This window comes from Pseudophryne corroboree, unplaced genomic scaffold (genome assembly GCF_028390025.1).
Source record: "Pseudophryne corroboree isolate aPseCor3 unplaced genomic scaffold, aPseCor3.hap2 scaffold_490, whole genome shotgun sequence".
NCBI lineage: Eukaryota > Metazoa > Chordata > Amphibia > Anura > Myobatrachidae > Pseudophryne > Pseudophryne corroboree.
This window is the reverse complement of record NW_026970098.1, coordinates 380,397-394,961: the sequence shown is the minus strand read 5'-3', so window position 1 is coordinate 394,961 and position 14,565 is coordinate 380,397. Positions and strand designations below refer to the sequence as shown.

At 45.4% G+C, this 14,565-nt stretch overlaps 13 non-coding genes across 13 annotated transcripts; 6 read left to right on the top strand and 7 right to left on the bottom strand.

Moving 5' to 3' along the window:
- Positions 1 to 4,502: 4,502 nt before the first annotated feature.
- Positions 4,503 to 4,618, bottom strand: LOC135029671 (U5 spliceosomal RNA). The gene has a single exon (XR_010225772.1). It is a non-coding gene; the product is annotated as a U5 spliceosomal RNA (small nuclear RNA).
- Positions 4,619 to 4,893: 275 nt separating this feature from the next.
- LOC135029647 (U5 spliceosomal RNA) lies at positions 4,894 to 5,009 on the bottom strand. The gene has a single exon (XR_010225748.1). It is a non-coding gene; the product is annotated as a U5 spliceosomal RNA (small nuclear RNA).
- Positions 5,010 to 5,295: 286 nt separating this feature from the next.
- LOC135029668 (U5 spliceosomal RNA) lies at positions 5,296 to 5,411 on the bottom strand. Its single transcript, XR_010225769.1, has one exon. It is a non-coding gene; the product is annotated as a U5 spliceosomal RNA (small nuclear RNA).
- Positions 5,412 to 5,681: 270 nt separating this feature from the next.
- LOC135029654 (U5 spliceosomal RNA) lies at positions 5,682 to 5,797 on the bottom strand. The gene has a single exon (XR_010225755.1). It is a non-coding gene; the product is annotated as a U5 spliceosomal RNA (small nuclear RNA).
- Positions 5,798 to 5,941: 144 nt separating this feature from the next.
- On the top strand, positions 5,942 to 6,104 carry LOC135029685 (U1 spliceosomal RNA). The gene has a single exon (XR_010225787.1). It is a non-coding gene; the product is annotated as a U1 spliceosomal RNA (small nuclear RNA).
- Positions 6,105 to 10,917: 4,813 nt separating this feature from the next.
- Positions 10,918 to 11,030, bottom strand: LOC135029680 (U5 spliceosomal RNA). The gene has a single exon (XR_010225781.1). It is a non-coding gene; the product is annotated as a U5 spliceosomal RNA (small nuclear RNA).
- Positions 11,031 to 11,316: 286 nt separating this feature from the next.
- On the bottom strand, positions 11,317 to 11,433 carry LOC135029679 (U5 spliceosomal RNA). The gene has a single exon (XR_010225780.1). It is a non-coding gene; the product is annotated as a U5 spliceosomal RNA (small nuclear RNA).
- A 270-nt stretch (positions 11,434 to 11,703) lies between these two features.
- LOC135029657 (U5 spliceosomal RNA) lies at positions 11,704 to 11,819 on the bottom strand. The gene has a single exon (XR_010225758.1). It is a non-coding gene; the product is annotated as a U5 spliceosomal RNA (small nuclear RNA).
- Positions 11,820 to 11,963: 144 nt separating this feature from the next.
- LOC135029709 (U1 spliceosomal RNA) lies at positions 11,964 to 12,127 on the top strand. Its single transcript, XR_010225809.1, has one exon. It is a non-coding gene; the product is annotated as a U1 spliceosomal RNA (small nuclear RNA).
- A 152-nt stretch (positions 12,128 to 12,279) lies between these two features.
- Positions 12,280 to 12,442, top strand: LOC135029603 (U1 spliceosomal RNA). The gene has a single exon (XR_010225716.1). It is a non-coding gene; the product is annotated as a U1 spliceosomal RNA (small nuclear RNA).
- Positions 12,443 to 13,116: 674 nt separating this feature from the next.
- Positions 13,117 to 13,280, top strand: LOC135029611 (U1 spliceosomal RNA). The gene has a single exon (XR_010225720.1). It is a non-coding gene; the product is annotated as a U1 spliceosomal RNA (small nuclear RNA).
- A 152-nt stretch (positions 13,281 to 13,432) lies between these two features.
- On the top strand, positions 13,433 to 13,595 carry LOC135029532 (U1 spliceosomal RNA). The gene has a single exon (XR_010225658.1). It is a non-coding gene; the product is annotated as a U1 spliceosomal RNA (small nuclear RNA).
- Positions 13,596 to 14,266: 671 nt separating this feature from the next.
- On the top strand, positions 14,267 to 14,429 carry LOC135029494 (U1 spliceosomal RNA). Its single transcript, XR_010225621.1, has one exon. It is a non-coding gene; the product is annotated as a U1 spliceosomal RNA (small nuclear RNA).
- The last annotated feature ends 136 nt before the right edge of the window (positions 14,430 to 14,565 follow it).

Here is a 14,565-nt window from a genome sequence, read left to right as displayed (position 1 = left end):
ATTAGACCTAGCCTGCTGCAGCCCTTGTAGATTCTCATAAAACAAGTTCTTCTTTTCTTGTCAAAATTAATAGCTAAGAATAGGCTGCCTGAGGCAGGCCCCTGTTAAGTGGCCTGCTACTGAAGGCACCAACTACAAACTGAGCTCCCTGTTCATGGAAGCGGGGTTATAGAGGAGGATGCGCTGAGCATCTTGGGAACAGTCAAAAGCTTTGAGCCGGTTGGTGCCTCAGATCAAGATCCTACTCTACACCCCAATGTGAATCCTTGTGGAGTCCAGTGTACCCCACAGAAGAAATTAATGTGTCACACCCATTGGCAGCAACCTTAGAATAGCTGCTGACGGGCACAATTGAGAAAGGAAGGGGGGGGGGGACATTTGAATCCAGCACATAGATGCAATTCAAATATGTAATTTGTACCTTCCTATTTTAAAATATAATGGATGAACCTCACCCTGTGAGAACAATCTTCATGATCAAGAGATCTCATATGCAAAATAAGTATGAGTTGGGATAGGGCTGGGGAGGGTGGCTGCTCGGGCAGCCCCTACCCCGTCAAGTTAAGGAGATTCAACTGAGGACGCACAAGGGAACTCTCGTCTGGGGACAACAACTGCAGGGAGACCACATCTGTTCAGATGAACATGGGAGGGTGGAAGGCTGCCTAATATTGAAGCACCATCAAATATCAAACCATATGCAACAACTAGTACAAGCATTCCTGGGGGAAGGTCTGCAGAAGACGGATTTGCATACGGTGATGTCATCCAAGATGTGGGCCAAAGTTGGCTGGAACCCTCATCTGCATATGAAAAGAGAAAAGGGGCATGCAGGGCATAGCGGCCTTTTGCGGTGCTTGGATGACCCCTAGTTCGCATTAAACACCCCCACCCTCCTTTGGTGTGGGGCTCATGTTGGCCATGCCCCATCCCCTGAAGCATTCAAGCTGATTTCTTGCAGCAGCTGGGCACTGTAACAGCTCCAGAGCTGTTCTGTAAGGCAAGTAAAAGGGTGTGGGCCCTGCAGCACCACCTGTAGTTCGCATTGTGCGTTGGAAGGCACAAAGTAAGCAGACGGGAGGAGAAGTCAGGATAGTGCGCAAGGGCATCCTTTTCTCTTAGTCCGTAGAGGATGCTGGGGTCACATTAAGAACCATGGGGTATAGACGGGATCCGCAAGAGACACGGGCACTTTAAGACTTTCAAAGGGTGTGAACTGGCTCCTCCCTCTATGCCCCTCCTCCAGACTCCAGTTATAGGAACTGTGCCCAGGGAGACGGACATTTCGAGGAAAGGATTTATTGTTAAACTAAGGTGAGCATCTTACCAGCTCACACCTTAAGCATGCCGCAGAACGTGGCATTCAACAGAACACAAGCCAACGGCATGAACAATTGCAGCAAAAAGCTGACCAGAACCATAACATAACATGTGTATAACCACAAGTAATAACTGCAGACACAGTATGGACTGGGACGGGTGCCCAGCATCCTCTACGGACTAAGAGAAAAGGATTTACCGGTAGGTATTAAAATCCTATTTTCTCATACGACCTAGAGGATGCTGGGGTCACATTAAGAACCATGGGGTTATACCAAAGCTCTTGAACGGGTGGGAGAGTGCGTACGACTCTGCAGCACCGAATGACCCAACTTGAGGTTATCATCAGCCAAGGTATCAAACTTGTAAAACTTAGCAAAAGTGTTTACTAAATAGCTGCTCGGCAAAGTTGCAATGCCGAGACTCCCCGACCAGCTGCCCAGGATGAACCCACCTTTCTAGTAGAATGGGTCTTCACCTAATTCAGTAACGGCAATCCTGCCATGGAATGAGCATGCTGAATCTTACCACAGATCCAGCGCATAATGGTCTACATGGAAGCAGGACACCCAATCCTGTTGGGAGCATACAGGACAAACAGAGCCTCTGTTTTCCTAATCTGAACCGTTCTGGTGACATAAATTTTCAAAGTTCTGACCACAGCCAGAGACTTTGACTCAACGAAGGTGTCAGTGGCCAAAGGCACCATGTGGAAAGATGAACCACCTTCGGCAGAAATTGTTGACGTGTCCTCAATTCTGCTCTATCTTCATGAAAGATCAAATAAAGGCTCTTGTGATACTGCATGGTTTGTACTGTTTTCCATGTGCTCCCAGATCTTTCAAGCAAGTAGCATGGTCAAGAAAGTTCTGTTTGAAAAGAAACAACATTTACTGTCATTGTTATAGAATTTGGGAGAAAAAACAAGAAGAAATCTGCACTGTTGACGCACTGGACAGAATGAATGAATCATAAAATATAACCTTTATTAAGTATGTATTAAAATTGGATAAATATTAATATTATTATCCCAAACTGCAGTGAAACATAAAGGTTAAAATCACAGAACTAACATACATGTGCATAAGAAGAATAAAGAGATGTGAAAAAAAGGTTTAAAAAGCGTGTCCGTGTGTGATTATTTTTGAAGGCACAACCCTGGCGGGGTTGTTTATATAGATATATATGTTGCTAATAATCACTTTCTAGCGTAATGTTATTAAATAGCTGTTAGTATCTATGTCGTCAGGTACCACTGGGTCGTATCCTATATACTCCCTTCACTCAATAGGGGTTACCTCCCGGGAAGCCATCCCCATTGGCGAATTTGTGGGGGTGATTGAGTATAACCGGTAAGCTAACCTCCAATTTGTGGGGTGCTTAGGTAGATGGGGATCACTTATTTCTCTGTGTCCCCTAAGACTATATTCCTAAATTCAATACCACAGGGGGATAGCTTTCTATATCGGATAAGGAATCACTTGATAGGGAAATCTCTATGCATCATGGAAAGATCATATTTATTAATATCCAAACTAAAAAAATGATGAATAGCTTTAATTTAGCTGTTTAGATATAGTTAATTGGCGAGATATACCAACAGGTGCGGTTGCCTTAAGGAATATGGCAATTCCAATATAAATAGCAGCCCTCCTTCATATAATCAGCCAGATCTTATTAAATCTGGTCCAGATATAGCCGTTCAGATATACTTAATTGACAACATATATCAATCGGTGGGGTTGCCTTAAGGAATATAGCAATTCCAATTCTCATATAAATAGCAACCTTCCTTCATATATTCAGCCAGATCTTATTTAATCTGATCTAGGCGTAGGCAATAATGCTTTCCTTAGAGGTATAGCCACCTCAATTCTTATTAGGAAGCAAAGTGTCTGTCATAATGGTTTATCCAATTCATCTAAGAAATAATATATTCCATGTGTCAGAGATTCATTACTCTCTATTTACACTGTTAAAGAGTTAATTCTTATTATGTTACAGTGTAATGAAATTATCATATAGGGAGATGTGGCAATTCCATGTGCTATATATATAATAACCCTTAGTGGTCCAGATTCCACAATGAGGAATTTTCTTATAAACCGCTGAAACACACAGCTGTTTGACTGACTTCCAAATATATCTATCTCACTTTGTAACAGTCTTATGATAGAGAAACTGTTACATATTCGGTCACTTAGTTATCTAAAGGTAAACAGACTCAGTGTGAGGGTAATATAATATATCAAATGCGCTGTCAATAATCGTGGTAACTGGTGTAATAATGTGGTATATTGAGTATGCTAGTAAGGCATATAACTGCTCTCCAGCCTTTAAGTGTTACCAATCAATTTGTTACACTGTAAAGGATTTATGGTGTCCTGTTAGGACATGCAGCTGCTAGGCTGACTCAAAGATTTATCCATTTGTAACAATTATGTAACAGTTATATACATGTTACTGGTATTACATAGAAATAGTATGACACAGGCCAGCAGTCCCATGTGTCTAGATTCCACAATAGGAGATTTTCTTTGTCTTATAAACTGCTGGAACACACAGCTGCTAGACTGACTTCAAATATATATATTACTTTGTAACAGTCTTATAGTAAAGAGACTGTTACACACTGTCATTTAGTTATCTCAAGGTTAGCAGATTCTGTGTGAGGATAGTGTTCTGTTAGAACATGCAGCTGCTAGGCTGACTCATAGAAAATGTATCCATTTGTAACAAATGACACATACAGCATTAAATTAATATCTATAGCAGCCCATGTGACATCTCTACTCTTATCATAATTGTCTGGTTATTGCCAATCTGGACAGCAGGAGTGATATATATTCACTAGTCCCAATATCCCATCATATAAATATACCCACACTGATATACTTTCTTATCAAGAGTTATTAGTAGCTATCTGTATGCACTTTAGACATTGTATCTGCTAAGTGACATCATATCTAGTGTATTCCTTTCTTATAGCTCAGCTTCTATTCCCTATTAGTGGAGACTAACAGCTAACATCATAATCATATATTTTTGTTTTATAACATTTCACATGAGTCAAATACACGCGGACACGCCGTGCCCTACACGTGTGTTTCACTGCATCTATGGCAACTTACATTAAAGCTAACAAGAAAGCACACTCGTTCTGTCTTTAAACTGATAAAAGAAACCCCAATAATATGGGGCATGCAAAAATTGAGATAAAACTCAGTTTTGCTCCTCTCCACGGAAATCTTTAATAAAAGGCGAAATATTTGTTAGTTCTGAAGAGAAACCAGAGCATGACCAAGATTCCACCTGTCGCCTGAGTGCCATGCCAGCAGTTCTCATTGAGCTCAAAGTGAGCACCCAATTTGAAAGAAAGATAGCAGATTTCTCACCAGGCTTCCCCTAGCTATAAACATGGTTTGTACTCTTTTCCATGTGTTCCCAGATCTTTCAAGCAATTAGTATAGTCAAGAAAGTTCTGTTTGAAAAGAAACAAACATTTACTGTCATTTCTATGCAAATGAGCTTACATTAAAGCACACTCGTTCTATCTTTAAACAGATAAAATAAAACCCCAATAAGATGGGGAATGCAAAATTTGAGATAAAACTCAGTTTTGCTCCTCTCCACGGAAATCTTTAGTAAAAGGCGAAAGATTTGTTCGTTCTGAAGAGAAACCAGAGCATGACCAAGATTCCACCTGTCGCCTGAGTGCCATGCCAGCAGTCCTCATTCAGCTCAAAGTGAGCACCCAATTTGAAAGAAAGAAAGCAGATTTCTCACCAGGCTTCCCCTTGCTATAAGCATGGTTTGTACTCTTTTCCATGTGCTCCCAGATCTTTCAAGCAAGTAGCATGGTCAAGAAAGTTCTGTTTGAAAAGAAATAGACATTTACTGTCATTGTTATACAAATAAACTTACATTAAAGCCAACAAGAAAGCACACTCATTCTGTCCTTAAACTGATAAAAGAAACCCCAATAATATGGGGCATGCAAAAATTGAGATAAAACTCAGTTTTGCTCCTCTCCACGGAAATCTTTAATAAATGGCGAAAGATTTGTTCATTCTGAAGAGAAACCAGAGCATGACCAAGATTCCACCTGTCGCCTGAGTGCCATGCCAGCAGTCCTCATTCAGATCAAAGTGAGCGCCCAATTTGAAAGAAAGCAGATTTCTCACCTGGCTTCTCCTTGCTATAAGCATGGTTTGTACTGTATTCCATGTGCTCCCAGATCTTTCAAGCAAGTAGCATGGTCAAGAAAGTTCTGTTTGAAAAGAAACAAACATTTACTGTAATTTCTATGCAAATGAGCTTTCATTAAAGCACACTCATTCTATCTTTAAACCGATAAAAGAAAATCCAAAAAGATGGGGCATGCAAAAATTGAGGTAAAACTCAGTTTTGCTCCTCTCCACGGAAATCTTTAGTAAAAGGCGAAAGATTTGTTCGTTCTGAAGAGAAGCCAGAGCATGACCAAGATTTTCATCTGAAAATATGTGTTCTCCCTGCAGTTGTTGTCCCCAGATGAGAGTTCCCTTGTGCTGCCTCAGTTGAATCTCCTTTACTTGACAGAGATGTGCCTGAGCAGCGGCCCTCCCCAGCCCTATCCCAAATCATACTTATTTTGCATAGGAGATACCATGGTCATGAAGATTGTTCTCCCAGGGTGAGGTTCATTCATTGCATTCTGGGTATGCTGACCCCTGTGATTTCCCCAATGTGGGAAACTCGACTGCATTATTTGTGGTAGTGGGGGACTGTGTTTGTGCTTTCCTCTGGTCAGCTCTGGTAAAAGTCAGATTTCTTTGTCTCAGATCTTCCTCTAGCCTTGTTCTTCTTTCGAGAGTTCCCTTGTGCTGCCTCAGTTGGATCTCCTTCACTTGACAGGGGGTGCCCGAGCAGCAATCCTCCACAGCTCTAGCCCAACTCCTACTTACCTGCCAGGTGAGATACTATGATCTTCACTGTTAGGGCAATCAGGATGTGGAATTCCCTGCCAGGGAAGGTGGTAATGGCGGACTCTGTAATTGGATTTAAAAAAGGAATGGATACATTTCTGAATGAAAAAGCTATCTAAGGTTATAATACTTAAAATATCAACATGGTTAATCCGGGGGTAACATGAGTTATAGTAGCTAACTAGTCATAAAACATTATTCAGCAAGTATGTAGAATCATCACAACTTAAAACAGGTTGAACACGATGGGCAATTTGCCTCTATTCAACCTCAAAAACTATGTTACTATATGTTACTATATTACTATGTTACTGTAGTATACAGAAAACCAAAATGCAATGAACAGTGATAGTGAGCACTGATGAGGATACTAGAACTGACACTGAGCAGCAAGATGCAGCACTGGACTATTAGTAATGTACTGTAGTATGCTGAGCACCACAATGCAGCACAAGACAATGAGCAGTGATACTGAGCACTGATGAGGATACTACTGAGAACTGACACTGAGCAGGAGAGACACACTACTAGTATTACTGAGCAGCAATAAGTAACCACTGATACTGAGCACTGATATTGAGATTTCCACTGAGAGAACATAGCCACGTCCATTCCGCTCTCTCTTCAATGCACGAGTAAAAATGGCGGCAACGCGCAGCTCTTTATATGGAATCCGAATCTCGCGAGAATCCGACAGCGGGATGATGACATTTTCCCTTGTTCAGGTTTTGCGAGTCAGGCGGGAACAACCGAGCCTGCCTCGGACCAGTGTAAACAACGTGGAGTTCGTGGGGAATTCGGTTCTCGGAGAACCGAACCCGCTCCTCTCTACCTTATACCAATCAATTTTTTTATTTTCAATCTAAGCCCCTGCAGTTTTCTGTAAGCATCTGCTTCGCTATGATGATCAACAAGTCACAAGGGCAAACACTCAGGGCTTGAGGCGTAGATCTTAGGACCAGCTGCTACAAGCATGGCAGAGGTGTCACTATCACTGGTGACACCCAGAGAGGTGGCGAGGGAGATTGTAATGCAGTGCGCGCAGATAAGCAGCGCAATGGTAAAAAGGAGGCATGGTTTCATAGGTAGGGGCGTGGCCTGGTGGCCTGAATCTACATTTTGTTGCTCCGGGTGTCCCGGGGGTTGGGGGCTGCACCCGGGGACTAGTGTGTGAGCGGTGCTGGCTCCTGCACAGTGAAAGGGCATGGCCACCCAGCATGACGCCTCCCTTCTTGACCATGCTGTAATTGCAGTCGCACTGCAGTTCAGCGTGATCATAAAAAATGGTGTAGCCTCCTGCTGGTGCAGACTGTATGTGCGCGCAGGAAGCCGCCACCATTTTTGTGATCACAGCGGCTGAATGTGATGTCATACAGCCGCTGTGACCACGCCCCCTGTGTCTACTCCGTTGCAGACCCCATTTTGAAGCCTTGCCCCTGCACCGCTCCATCCCTGACTTGGAAATGGAGTGTTGCTGACCCACCTATCCCCCCCTGCCCCGATTGACAGGCAGAGGCGATCGCATTCTCTGCGGGGTGCCGCAGAAAATGCAGGCACATGCGTATGCTCTTAGCAATTTTTGCAGTTGGATCGCTTATTGTGATTGCAATCCAACCTGAATCAGGCCCTATTACCTATCACAATGCGCTGCGGGCAGTACAAAATTGGGTTAATATAGGAGAAAAACCCCCAGACCTGTGCTCCTTAACTGTACCTGGTGGCTAGTGGAGCGGCTGCCCAGTAATCAGTGTCCACGCCAGTGCGCACACGGTCCACCCCCTACGGCCACGCTCCCCTTTATCAGCGGCCTCGTGATCCGGAAGGGTGGTGTGTGTGTGACTGACCTTAGGATGAAACCGGACCCTCCGCTGCAGTGACCCAGCAACCAGGGCACGGGAGTATACAGCGCCGCTGGGAGTGATGAAGCTGCAGTAAAGATGTCTATTAGACCTAGCCTGCTGCAGCCCTTGTAGATTCTCATAAAACAAGTTCTTCTTTTCTTGTCAAAATTTATAGCTAAGAATAGGCTGCCTGAGGCAGGCCCCTGTTAAGTGGCCTGCTACTGAAGGCACCAACTACAAACTGAGTTCCCTGTTCATGGAAGCGGGGTTATAGAGGAGAATGCACTGAGCATCTTGGGAACAGTCAAAAGCTTTGAGCCGGTTGGTGCCTCAGATCAAGATCCTACTCTACACCCCAATGTGAATCCTTGTGGAGTCCAGTGTACCCCACAGAAGAAATTAATGTGTCACACCCATTGGCAGCAACCTTAGAATAGCTGCTGACGGGCACAATTGAGAAAGGAAGGGGGGGGGGGGACATTTGAATCCAGCACATAAATGCAATTCAAATATGTAATTTGTACCTTCCTATTTTAAAATATAATGGATGAACCTCACCCTGTGAGAACAATCTTCATGATCAAGAGATCTCATATGCAAAATAAGTATGAGTTGGGATAGGGCTGGGGAGGGTGGCTGCTCGGGCAGCCCCTCCCCCGTCAAGTTAAGGAGATTCAACTGAGGAAGCACAAGGGAACTCTCGTCTGGGGACAACAACTGCAGGGAGACCACATCTTTTCAGATGAACATGGGAGGGCGGAAGGCTGCCTAATACTGAAGCACCATCAAATATCAAACCATATGCAACATCTAGTACAAGCCTTCCTGGGGGAAGGTCTGCAGCAGACGGATTTGCATACAGTGATGTTATTCAAGCAGTGGGCCAAAGTTGGCTGGAACCCTCATCTGCATATGAAAAGAGAAAAGGGGCGTGCAGGGCATGGCGGCCTTTTGCAGTGCTTGGATGACCCCTAGTTCTCATTAAACACCCCCACCCTCCTTTGGTGTGGGGCTCATGTTGGCCATGCCCCATCCCCTGAAGCATTCAAGCTGATTTCTTGCAGCAGCTGGGCACTGTAACAGCTCCAGAGCTGTTCTGTAAGGCAAGTAAAAGGGTGTGGGCCCTGCAGCACCACCTGTAGTTTGCATTGTGCGTTGGAAGGCACAAAGTAAGCAGACGGGAGGAGAAGTCAGGATAGTGCGCAAGGGCATCCTTTTCTCTTAGTCCGTAGAGGATGCTGGGGTCACATTAAGAACCATGGGGTATAGACGGGATCCGCAAGAGACATGGGCACTTTAAGACTATCAAAGGGTGTGAACTGGCTCCTCCCTCTATGCCCCTCCTCCAGACTCCAGTTATAGGAACTGTGCCCATGGAGACGGACATTTCGAGGAAAGGATTTATTGTTAAACTAAGGTGAGCATCTTACCAGCTCACACCTTAAGCATGCCGCAGAACGTGGCATTCAACAGAACACAAGCCAACGGCATGAATAATTGCAGCAAAAAGCTGACCAGAACCATAACACAACATGTGTATAACCACAAGTAATAACTGCAGACACAGTATGGACTGGGACGGGTGCCCAGCATCCTCTACAGACTAAGAGAAAAGGATTTACCGGTAGGTATTAAAATCCTATTTTCTCATACGACCTAGAGGATGCTGGGGTCACATTAAGAACCATGGGGTTATACCAAAGCTCTTGAACGGGTGGAAGAGTGCGTACGACTCTGCAGCACCGAATGACCCAACTTGAAGTTATCATCGGCCAAGGTATCAAACTTGTAAAACTTAGCAAAAGTGTTTACTAAATAGCTGCTCGGCAAAGTTGCAATGCCGAGACTCCCCGACCAGCTGCCCAGGATGAACCCACCTTTCTAGTAGAATGGGTCTTCACCTAATTCAGTAACGGCAATCCTGCCATGGAATGAGCATGCTGAATCTTACCACAGATCCAGCGCATAATGGTCTACATGGAAGCAGGACACCCAATCCTGTTGGGAGCATACAGGACAAACAGAGCCTCTGTTTTCCTAATCTGAACCGTTCTGGTGACATAAATTTTCAAAGTTCTGACCACAGCCAGAGACTTTGACTCAACGAAGGTGTCAGTGGCCAAAGGCACCATGTGGAAAGATGAACCACCTTCGGCAGAAATTGTTGACGTGTCCTCAATTCTGCTCTATCTTCATGAAAGATCAAATAAAGGCTCTTGTGATACTGCATGGTTTGTACTGTTTTCCATGTGCTCCCAGATCTTTCAAGCAAGTAGCATGGTCAAGAAAGTTCTGTTTGAAAAGAAACAAACATTTACTGTCATTGTTATGCAAATAAACTTACATTAAAGCTAACCAGAAAGCACACTCGTTCTGTCTTTAAACTGATAAAAGAAACCCCAATAATATGGGCATACCTCCCAACTTTGTCGGCTCGCAAAGAGGGACACACGCGCGGCGAAGTCGCACGCGCTCCCAAAAAGGGCGTGGCCTAAGTAAAAAGGGGCATGGCTTCGCGGGAGGACCCGCGATCGCGAGTCACGCCCCCGTTTTCGGCACTGAGGGGGCATGCCCAGCGCTCTGTGAGCCGCTGGCATGCCACCTCTCCCTCTGACTTCAGTGAATAGACGCTGTGCGCACAGCGACTATTCACCGCTGCTCTGCTAAGCAGGGCAGCGACAGACAGAGCCTCCCAACTGTCCTCCCCACCGCGGGACACTGCGGCCCGCAGGTGGGACAGCGGGACAGTCCCCAAAAAACGGGACTGTCCCGCGAAAATCGGGACAGTTGGGAGGTATGATATGGGGCATGCAAAAATTGAGATAAATCTCAGTTTTGCTCCTCTCCACGGAAATCTTTAGTAAAAGGCGAAAGATTTGTTCGTTCTGAAGAGAAACCAGAGCATGACCAAGATTCCACCTGTCGCCTGAGTGCCATGCCAGCAGTCCTCATTCAGCTCAAAGTGAGCACCCAATTTGAAAGAAAGAAAGCAGATTTCTCACCAGGCTTCCCCTTGCTATAAACATGGTTTGTACTCTTTTCCATGTGCTCCCAGATCTTTCAAGCAATTAGTATGGTCAAGAAAGTTCTGCTTGAAAAGAAACAGACATTTATTGTCATTGTTATGCAAATAAACTTACATTAAAGCTAACAAGAAAGCACACTCGTTCTGTCTTTAAACTGATAAAAGAAACCCCAATAATATGGGGCATGCAAAAATTGAGATAAAACTCAGTTTTGCTCCTCTCCACGGATAATCTTTAATAAAAGGCGAAAGATTTGTTCATTCTGAAGAGAAACCAGAGCATGACCAAGATTCCACCTGTCGCCTGAGTGCTGTGCCAGCAGTCCTCATTCAGATCAAAGTGAGCGCCCAATTTGAAAGAAAGCAGATTTCTCACCTGGCTTCTCCTTGCTATAAGCATGGTTTGTACTGTATTCCATGTGCTCCCAGATCTTTAAAGCAAGTAGCATGGTCAAGAAAGTTCTGTTTGAACATAAATAAACATTTACTGTCATTTCTATGCAAATGAGCTTACATTAAAGCACATTCATTCTATCTTTAAACCGGTAAAAGAAACCCCAAAAAGATGGGGCATGCAAAAATTGAGATAAAACTCGGTTTTGCTCCTCTCCACGGAAATCTTTAGTAAGAGGCGAAAGATTTGTTCGTTCTGAAGAGAAACCAGAGCATGACCAAGATTTTTATCTGAAAATATGTGTTCTCCCTGCAGTTGTTGTCCCCAGATGAGAGTTCCCTTGTGCTGCCTCAGCTGAATCTCCTTTACTTGACAGAGATGTGCCTGAGCAGCGGCCCTCCCCAGCCCTATCCCAAATCATACTTATTTTGCATAGGCGATACCATGGTCATGAAGATTGTTCTCCCAGGGTGAGGTTCATTCATTGCATTCTGGGTATGCTGACCCCTGTGATTTCCCCAAATGTGGGAAACTCGACTGCATTATTTGTGGTAGTGGGGGACTGTGTTTGTGCTTTCCTCTAGTCAGCTCTGGTAAAAGTCAGATTTATTTGTCTCAGATCTTCCTCTAGCCTTGTTCTTCTTTCGAGAGTTCCCTTGTGCTGCCTAAGTTGGATCTCTTTCACTTGACAGGGGGGTGCCCGAGTAGCGACCCTCCCCAGCTCTAGCCCAACTCCTACTTACCTGCCAGGTGAGATACTATGATCATGAAGGTGCTTCTCCCAGGGCAAGGCTCACCCATTGCACTCTGGGTGTGGTGCTCCTGCGATTTCCCCAAATGTGGGAAGCTTGACTGCATAATTTGTGTTTCCCCTGGTCGGCTCTCGTATAATTCAGATCTCTTTGTCTCAGGTCTCTCTCCAGCCTAGTTTGCTGTCTGTTTCCACTTCTTTTTTCATGAGCCCCTCCCTTTTATACCCTTGTGCACTATCCTGACTTCTCCTCTTGTCTGCTTATTTTGTGCCTTCCAATGCACAATGCAAACTACAGGTAGTGCTGCAGGGCCCACACCCTTTTACTTGCCGTACAGAGCAGCTCTGGAGCTGTTACAGTGCCCAGCTGCTGCAAGAAATCAGCTTGAATGCTTCAGGGGCTGGGGCATAGCCAACATGAGCCCCACACCGAAGGAGGGTGGAGGTGTTTAATGCGAACTAGGGGTCATCCAAGCGCCGCAAAAGGCCGCTATGCCCTGCACGCCCCTTTTCTCTTTTCATATGCAGACGAGGGTTGAAGCCAACTTTGACCCACTGCTTGGATGACATCACCGTATGCAAATCCATCTGCTGCAGGCCTTCCCCCAGGAATGCTTGCACTAGTTGTTGCATTTGGTTTGTTGTTTGGGGGTGCTTCATTATTAGGCAGCCTTCTGCCCTCCCATGTTCATCTGAAAATATGTGTTCTCCCTGCAGTTGTTGTCCCCAGATGAGAGTTCCCTTGTGCTGCCTCAGTTGAATCTCCTTTACTTGACAGAGATGTGCCTGAGCAGCGGCCCTCCCCAGCCCTATCCCAAATCATACTTATTTTGCATAGGAGATACCATGGTCATGAAGATTGTTCTCCCAGGGTGAGGTTCATTCATTGCATTCTGGGTATGCTGACCCCTGTGATTTCCCCAAATGTGGGAAACTCGACTGCATTATTTGTGGTAGTGGGGGACTGTGTTTGTGCTTTCCTCTGGTCAGCTCTGGTAAAAGTCAGATTTATTTGTCTCAGATCTTCCTCTAGCCTTGTTCTTATTTCGAGAGTTCCCTTGTGCTGCCTCAGTTGAATCTCCTTCACTTGACAGGGGGGTACCCGAGCAGCGACCCTCCCCAGCTCTAGCCCAACTTCTACTTACCTGGCAGGTGAGATACTATGATCATGTAGGTGCTTCTCCCAGGGCAAGGCTCACCCATTGCACTCTGGGTGTGCTGCTCCTGCGATTTCCCCAAATGTGGGAAACTTGACTGCATAATTTGTGTTTCCCCTGGTCGGCTCTCGTATAATTCAGATCTCTTTGTCTCAGGTCTCTCTCCAGCCTAGTTTGCTGTCTGTTTCAACTTCTCTTTTCTTGAGCCGCTCCCTTCTATGCCCTTGCGCACTATCCTGACTTCTCCCGTCTGCTTACTTTGTGCCTTCCAATGCACAATGCAAACTACAGGTAGTGCTGCAGGGCCCACACCCTTTTACTTGCCGTTCAGAGCAGCTCTGGAGCTGTTACAGTGCCCAGCTGCTGCAAGAAATCAGCTTGAATGCTTCAGGGGCTGGGGCATAGCCAACATGAGCCCCACACCGAAGGAGGGTGGAGGTGTTTAATGCGAACTAGGGGTCATCCAAGCGCCGCAAAAGGCCGCCATGCCCTGCACGCCCCTTTTCTCTTTTCATATGCAGACGAGGGTTGAAGCCAACTTTGACCCACTGCTTGGATGACATCACTATATGCAAATCCATCTGCTGCAGGCCTTCCCCAAGGAATGCTTGTACTAGTTGTTGCATTTGGTTTGTTGTTTGGGGGTGCTTCAGTATTAGGCAGCCTTCTGCCCTCCCATGTTTATCTGAAAATATGTGTTCTCCCTGCAGTTGTTGTCCCCAGATGAGAGTTCCCTTGTGCTGCCTCAGTTGAATCTCCTTTACTTGACAGAGATGTGCCTGAGCAGCGGCCCTCCCCAACCCTATCCCAAATCATACTTATTTTGCATAGGCGATACCATGGTCATGAAGATTGTTCTCCCAGGGTGAGGTTCATTCATTGCATTCTGGGTATGCTGACCCCTGTGATTTCCCCAATGTGGGAAACTCGACTGCATTATTTGTGGTAGTGGGGGACTGTGTTTGTGCTTTCCTCTGGACAGCTCTGGTAAAAGTCAGATTTCTTTGTCTCAGATCTTCCTCTAGCCTTGTTCTTCTTTCGAGAGTTCCCTTGTGCTGCCTCAGTTGGATCTCTTTAACTTGACAGGGGGGTGCCCGAGCAGCGACCCTCCCC